This window comes from Rattus norvegicus, chromosome X, assembly GCF_036323735.1.
Source record: "Rattus norvegicus strain BN/NHsdMcwi chromosome X, GRCr8, whole genome shotgun sequence".
NCBI lineage: Eukaryota > Metazoa > Chordata > Mammalia > Rodentia > Muridae > Rattus > Rattus norvegicus.
In genome coordinates, this window is record NC_086039.1 from 44,707,523 (window position 1) to 44,714,498 (window position 6,976).

Here is a 6,976-nt window from a genome sequence, read left to right on the forward strand (position 1 = left end):
TTGTGATTCCTCTCTATAGGCTTCTACTTGTTTATTTATGTTTTCCTGCATTTCTCTAAGGGAGTTCTTTATGTGTTTCTTGAAGTCCTCCATCATCATGATAAATTGTGATTTTAAGTCTAGATCTTCCTTTTGTGGTGTGTTTGGATATTCAGTGTTTGCTTTGGTGGGAGAATTGGGCTTTGATAATGCCATGTAGTCTTGGTTTCTGTTGCTTGGGTTCTTGCTCTTGCCTCTCGCCAGCGGGTTGTCTACGGTGTTACCTTGTTTTGCTATTTCTGACAGTGGATAGACTGTCCTATAGTCCTGTGTGTCAGGAGTGCTCTAGACCTGTTTTCCTGTTTTCTGTCAGCCAGTTATGGGAACAGATTGTTCTGTTTTCATGAGTGTAGTCTTTCCTGTCTACTGGTCATCAGGTGTTCCTGTGGGAGTGTGTCCTGAGTCCACCAGGCAGGTCTCTTGGAGCAGAAAAGTTGGTCTTACCTCTGGTCTCAGGCCTGGCATTGCTCCTCGGAGCTGGGTTTCAGCTCTCCAAGAGGGCAGCAACGAGAACGGCCTGCCTCACCTTCTCTTGGGACCCTGTGCACAGGGGTCCCAGCTATCACTAGGCATTTTCCTCTAAAGTCAGAAATGTGGGCAGAGAGTAGTCTCCTCTGGCTTCCCATGTGTGTCTGCCCCTTTGAAGGTCTAGCTCTCCCTCCCATGGGATATGGGTGCAGGGAGCTGTTTGACTGGGTCCCTTCAGATCCAGGCATAGTCTGGAGACATCAGCGTTGCTGCAGCTTGAGTGCCCCTATCTTCCTGTTCCCAGAGGCCCTACACAGTTTCCTCTTGAGTCAGGGATGTGGGCAAGAGTGGTCAATACTGGTCGTCTCTCCTGCCCTGTAGTCTCAGGGGTGCCCACCTGTCTGGGTCTCTCCCACAGGGTTTGGGAGCAGGGTGTGTTTATTTTTCTAAACAAAAGTTAAGCAGTCAATCCTGTCAATTCCATTCTCCACTTGGAGAGGAGTCTGTTCCATTAGATAAATGCCCATGGACTTTGGTTTACATGGGAAATAATAAAATTCAATATAGAATTTTATGGAATATAGAAAATTCAATATAGAATATACGGAATGCTTACTTCCAACATTCAGCCAGTGCTTGTGACATGCTGTCCTCCAAATGTAAGCAGTACCTTCAGTTAGAGACTGTCAAATGCCTCCTGCCATGGAATGAAATGGAAAAACCATCAGCACTCAATGTGTTCTGAACGCATTGCTTATTCATGGAGGATGTTGTCATTCTGCCACCCTGTGTGCTCAATCAAGTTGATGTTATTATGGCAATTAGTTTCCTAAGGCAACTGCAGATTTAGTGACTTACAAAAGCAGAAATATCTGTCATATAGCTCTAAAGGTTAAAAGTCCAAAGTACAAGTGTCAGTGGAGCTATATTCCATCTCAAGCCTCAAAGAATAAAGCCTTCCTTGCTCTGTCCTAGTTGCAAGGTTCTATTTGAAGTTACTTGTACTGAAACTCTTATCACTCCAAACTGCACCTCCACTGTCATTCAGTATTGGTTCTCTGTGCTATTGTATCTAAATATCTTTTCATCAGCTAAGTAACTATGTCAGTGGGGTATTACTTCTGTGACTTCATCTTAATATGAAAGTTACTTCAAGGACTTTTACTCTTCTCTCATATATTACATTCTGACCAGTTTCCCCTCGCTGCCCTCCTCTGAGTCTCCCCTTCCACTTCCCCCTCAACCAGATGCACCCCTCCCCTCTCCCCAGAAAAGAACGTCAACCAAACATGGCATAACAAGCTACAATAAGACCAGGAACATAGCATCACATCAAGACTGGACAAGGCAATCCAGTAGGAGAAAAAGGGTCCCACATGTAGCAAAAAAGTCAGGTACAACCTCTGCTGCCACTGTTAGGATTCCTACAAAAACATTAAACTACTCAGCCATAACATATATGCAGAATCCCTAGATCAGACCCCCTACAGACTCACTGACCTGCAAGTCCTGGTCAGTTAATTTTGTGAACCATGGTCTCATGGTGTCCCTGACCCTTCTGACTCCTTCTATCCATCCTCCCCTTCATCTGCAAGGACTCCATGAGCTCTTCCTAATGCTTGCCTATGGGACTCTGCTCCTATAATTTGATGGATGAAATCCCTCTGGTATCAATGATGATGACTCTGCTAGGCTCTAGTGCCAAAACCCCCTGCAGGAAGGACAAACTATAGGTAAAAGATTTTGTAGAACATAGTAGATTATAGGGGTAGGAATACACGTCTTTTTTGAGGAGACACAAAACATATAATATGCTAAATTTTTCTGATTCTAATCACTAATCTTGGTTCACACACCTTGGAAGAGGAACTTCAACTGTGATTGTCCTATGGACATGTAGACTGGTCATTGTCTTAAATGTTAATAGATGTAGGAGGTCATTGCCCACTATGGGTAATGCCATCATTGAGAAGGTATACCTTGGCTATATTAGACTGTTAGCTGAGCAAGCCACAGAAAGAAAGCTAGTAAACAGCACTGTTCCATAGCCATGATTAGTTCCTGCCTTTGGATTCCTAACTTGGGCTCCTGTTTTGGCTCAACTCAATAGTGGACTATAAATTATAAACTGGAGCAAATCTCTTCATGCCAAGTTGGTTTTGGTCAGTCTTTTGCTACAAGCAAAAGAAGGAAAATTGAACAGTGATGTTTGTGGATGTTTCTTAATTAATAATTTTCCCCACAAACTTTGATATGAATAGAAAAACAAAGTCCATTCAACCTAATGGTGATTGGGTGTAATAATGCTATTTCCACAAATGCTACATAACATCAGACACTGACCTCCACCTAGGAAATAGAAAAATTTTGCTAATGACTGTACATGGTTTTATGGAAATGTATCTGGTTGTAATATCTATTAGATTGTGTACATAAATCCAATCATTGATTTAGAGGTGAGTTCTCTTGAATCAATAAACTATACCCGTGTCATTTATTACATAAAGTATAGATCTTATTCTGTGTTATTGTTCAATTCTTGTTACATACAGGGATCTCAATAAATGTTTCCCAAGTGAGAGGAAGAAAAGGATAAGAAAGATTAAGAAAAGGAGGGCCTGAGCAACTTTCTGGCTTAATGTTTGGTCTTCACTGTTAACCAGCTTAACTCCCCTACCCACTTAACCTTTCCTAATGGCCTCCATTTATCTCCCTTCCTGGCCTTGCAAAGCTTCAAACTCATCCTCATTCATTAGTGATAAGCTGAAAAGGGAGTGATAAAGAATGATGGCTGAGATATTAATCTGGCTCCAATTTGTAGACAGAACAGATTAAGTCTGTGACTGAAGACCTGTGATTCTGCTGGCTGCTAATAGAGACTGCTGTGAGGAGAATCTGTTTGCATGGCCAGGAGTAATACTAGATGAACAACTCTCAGTGTTACATGGTACCCCCAAATTACCACAACTTTGAGTCAGTTATTCCGAATTGTGTCTTAAATACTTCACCTGCAGGAGGGGGAGTTTATTTGCACAACTCTATAATCAATCACATGCTATATTGGTGTCATATCACTACATAACTATTTAGCCATATCCTTCCACCTTAAAACAAACCATAGTATTCTATAATTTTGGGGCAAATATCCACTTATTAGCAAGTACATACCGTGCATCTCCCTTTGGCTCTGAGTTACTTCACTCCATATGATATTTTCTAGTTCTATCCATTTGCCTGCAAAAGTCATGATGTCCTTGTTCTTAATAGCTGAGTAGTATTTCGTTGTGTAAGAACCACATTTTCTGTGTCCATTATTCTGTTGTGGAACATGTGAGTTGTTTCCAGCTTCTTGCTATCACAAATAAGACCACTGTGAACATAGTGGAACATGTGCCCTGGCATGGTGGGAAATCTTTTGGGTATATGCCCAAAAGTGGTATAGTTGGGTCTTAAGGTAGAACTATTTCTAATTTCCTGAGAAACCTCCAGATTGATTTCCAGAGTGGTTGCACCAGTTTGCAATCCCACCAGCAATGGAGGAGTGTTCATCTTTTTTCACATCCTGGCCAACATGTGTTGTCACCTGAGGTTTTGATCTTAGCCATTCTAACTGGTATGAGGTGGTATCTCAGGGTTATTTTAATTTGCATTTCCCTGATGACTAAGGATGTTGAATACATCACAGCCATTTGATATTCCTCAGCTGAGAATTCTTTATCTCTGTACCCCAATTTTTATTGGGTTTTTTGTTTTTTTGGTGGTTAGCTTCTTGAGTTCTTTATATATTTTGGATATTAGCCCTTTATCAGATGTGGGGTTAGTGAAGATTTTTTTCACAATCTGCAGGTTGCCAATTTGTCCCATTGGGTATATCCTTTGCCTTACAGAAAGGGCCCAAGTGAGGATGCCTCAATCTAACTTGGAGGGAGAGGAAAGCAATCATGGGGGTTGGGGGGTGGGAGGGACCTGGATGGGAAACATGACAGAGAGGAGAAGGGGGGAACATTATAAGGTATTGTGAGAGGGGAACAGGACTGATGTCCTGAAGACCATCAGAAAGAATGAAAAACAGCAACCTCAGGAAGTGGGAGGTGTGGAAACCCTCTAGAATGTACCAGAGACTGACTTTCAGAACTCAAAATTTGTGGCCCTAGAAGAAATGTCCTACAGTGAGAAGGGGGAACATGTAGACCCCAACTCCAGCAGAAAAACAGGCATCAAGTGAGGGATAGGGTTGTTATCTCACAGTCAAAAACTGATCCAAAATTGTTCCTATCGGAAAGAACTACTGAAACAAAAATGGAGAAGAGCCTGAGGAAAAAGAGGTCCAGGGACAGGCCCAAATTAGGGTCTAGCTTAAGGGGAGGCCCCAAGGTCTGACACTATTACTGATGCAATGGTGTGCTCACAAAAAGGGGCCTATCATAACTGCCCTCTGAAAGACCCAACAAACAGCTGAAGAATCAGACACAGATATTTACACCCAACCATTGAACAGAAACTGCTGACCCCTGTGGTTGAATTAGGGAAAAGCTAGAAGAAGCTGAGGAGGAGAGAGACCCTGTAGGAAGACCAGCAGTCTCAACTAACCTGGATCCCCCAAGATCTCTCAGAAACTGAGCCACTAACTAGGGCAGCATACACCAGCTGAGATGAGGCCTCCAACACATATACAGCAGAGGACTGCCTGGTCTGGACTCAATCAGAGAAGATGCACCTAATCCTAAAGAGACTTGAAGCCCTAGAGAGTGGGGAGGTCTTGTAAGGTAGGTGTGGGTGTGGGGATATCCACTTGTATACAAGATTGGGGGACGAGGTATGGGATGTGGAACAGTCAGAGATGGAATGAGAGGGATGATAAAGTCTGGACTGGAAAAAAAGATTAAATAATAAAAAAACAGATACTCCCCCCTCAGAAAAGGAAGATAGTTCACCTTAGCTTCTGCATGTCAAAAAGTTAGGCCACGGTATAGCTATGTTATCTTTTCGGAGTTTTTTTTTTTTTTTAAGTCTGAAACAACATTTGAGCTTTCTTTCTGAGTTTACATAATTGGTGGAATTGTTGTTTTGACTTTTGGCAAGAAGTCCCTCTCAACTCCAAGGGGTTGCTTTAGTTTCTATTAATTTCTAGAACACACTTGGTCACTTAACTGAAGTCAGCAAGGGAAAGATACCATCTTCCCAAAATGGAGGTTAGTCTTAGGGAATGCAATCATGAGAATTATGCCCCACTAAGCTCATAATCTATGATCCTTATCACACTCAGAAAGGAGATTCTATACTGGTCTGAAAACCAGGACAAGGATAATGAAAGCCATCTTGAATCTGACTACTAGACTCTCTGGTCCCAGTTAAGTCTTCACTTTAAAACTTAGATCGGATACACTTTTACAGAGAGCAAGCTGCAAGGATCTATAATACACCTAACATGCAAATACCCAGATATATTTGGTTGCTGCAGATTGTGTATTCTCAAAATGTGGAACTATATATCATAATGGTAACAGAAGATGGGGGTCACAGGGAGATAAGCAATATGTGTTTGTAAGTTGCCCAGTTTACACTTTATCATGTAAGGCCAGGTAGACAAACATAATGATAACTTAGCCCTTGACCAGTACAGTAGACTGAATATCTGCCCCAGTCCCTCAATTTCTATATTGAATCCTTATACTTGGGGTAATGATGTGAGAAGGTAGATTCATAGTGTCTATGAGGACTCTTGGATGGGATTAACATTCATATAAAAGGTATCTCAGAGGGTTTGTTGCCCCTTCCACCAGGTGGAGGAAACAGTGAGAAGACATCATGTATAAACCAAGAAACTATTCTCATCAGATCCCAAATCTGATACTGTTTAGACTTCCAGCCTCCTGATACATCTCTGTCATTTATGCAGAACTATTTGGTTGCAGCAACCCAAGTGGAAAAAGACATTTTTTGATGAATGTCTTATCTCAAACTGAAAATGTCCTTCCACTTCACTTATTCAATACACCCTTATTAAACATATTAAAATTTTAGTTGTCAAGGGAAACTAATTTGTGTATCTTAAACTGATTAAGGGACTTTTTTCAGGAACTATTTTGTTACAAATAACTATTCAAATATGCTAATAAATGTATTTGGAATAAGGACTACACTAACAAATAGTTGGGGCCTAGACATGATAGAAAAAAATGACAATGTTTCGGCAGGCAAGGCTGCAGCATAGTTAACTGTAGCTGCTGCCTGTTGCTTTTCTGGAGGCAGCTCACACTGGAAAAATCCTGCAGAAAACACACTTCAAGAATAGGCACTTCATAAGAAAATATCATGTATCAGATCTTGCTTTAGACAGACTGAGAAAGACAGAAAATATCTGAGAATTCCTGAATTCACTCACACTTCATATTTGTGATTTGAGAGTACCCCACCCCCAATAAAAAAACCACCTCAGCCACATTTTAATTAAATGTCTTATGCTACC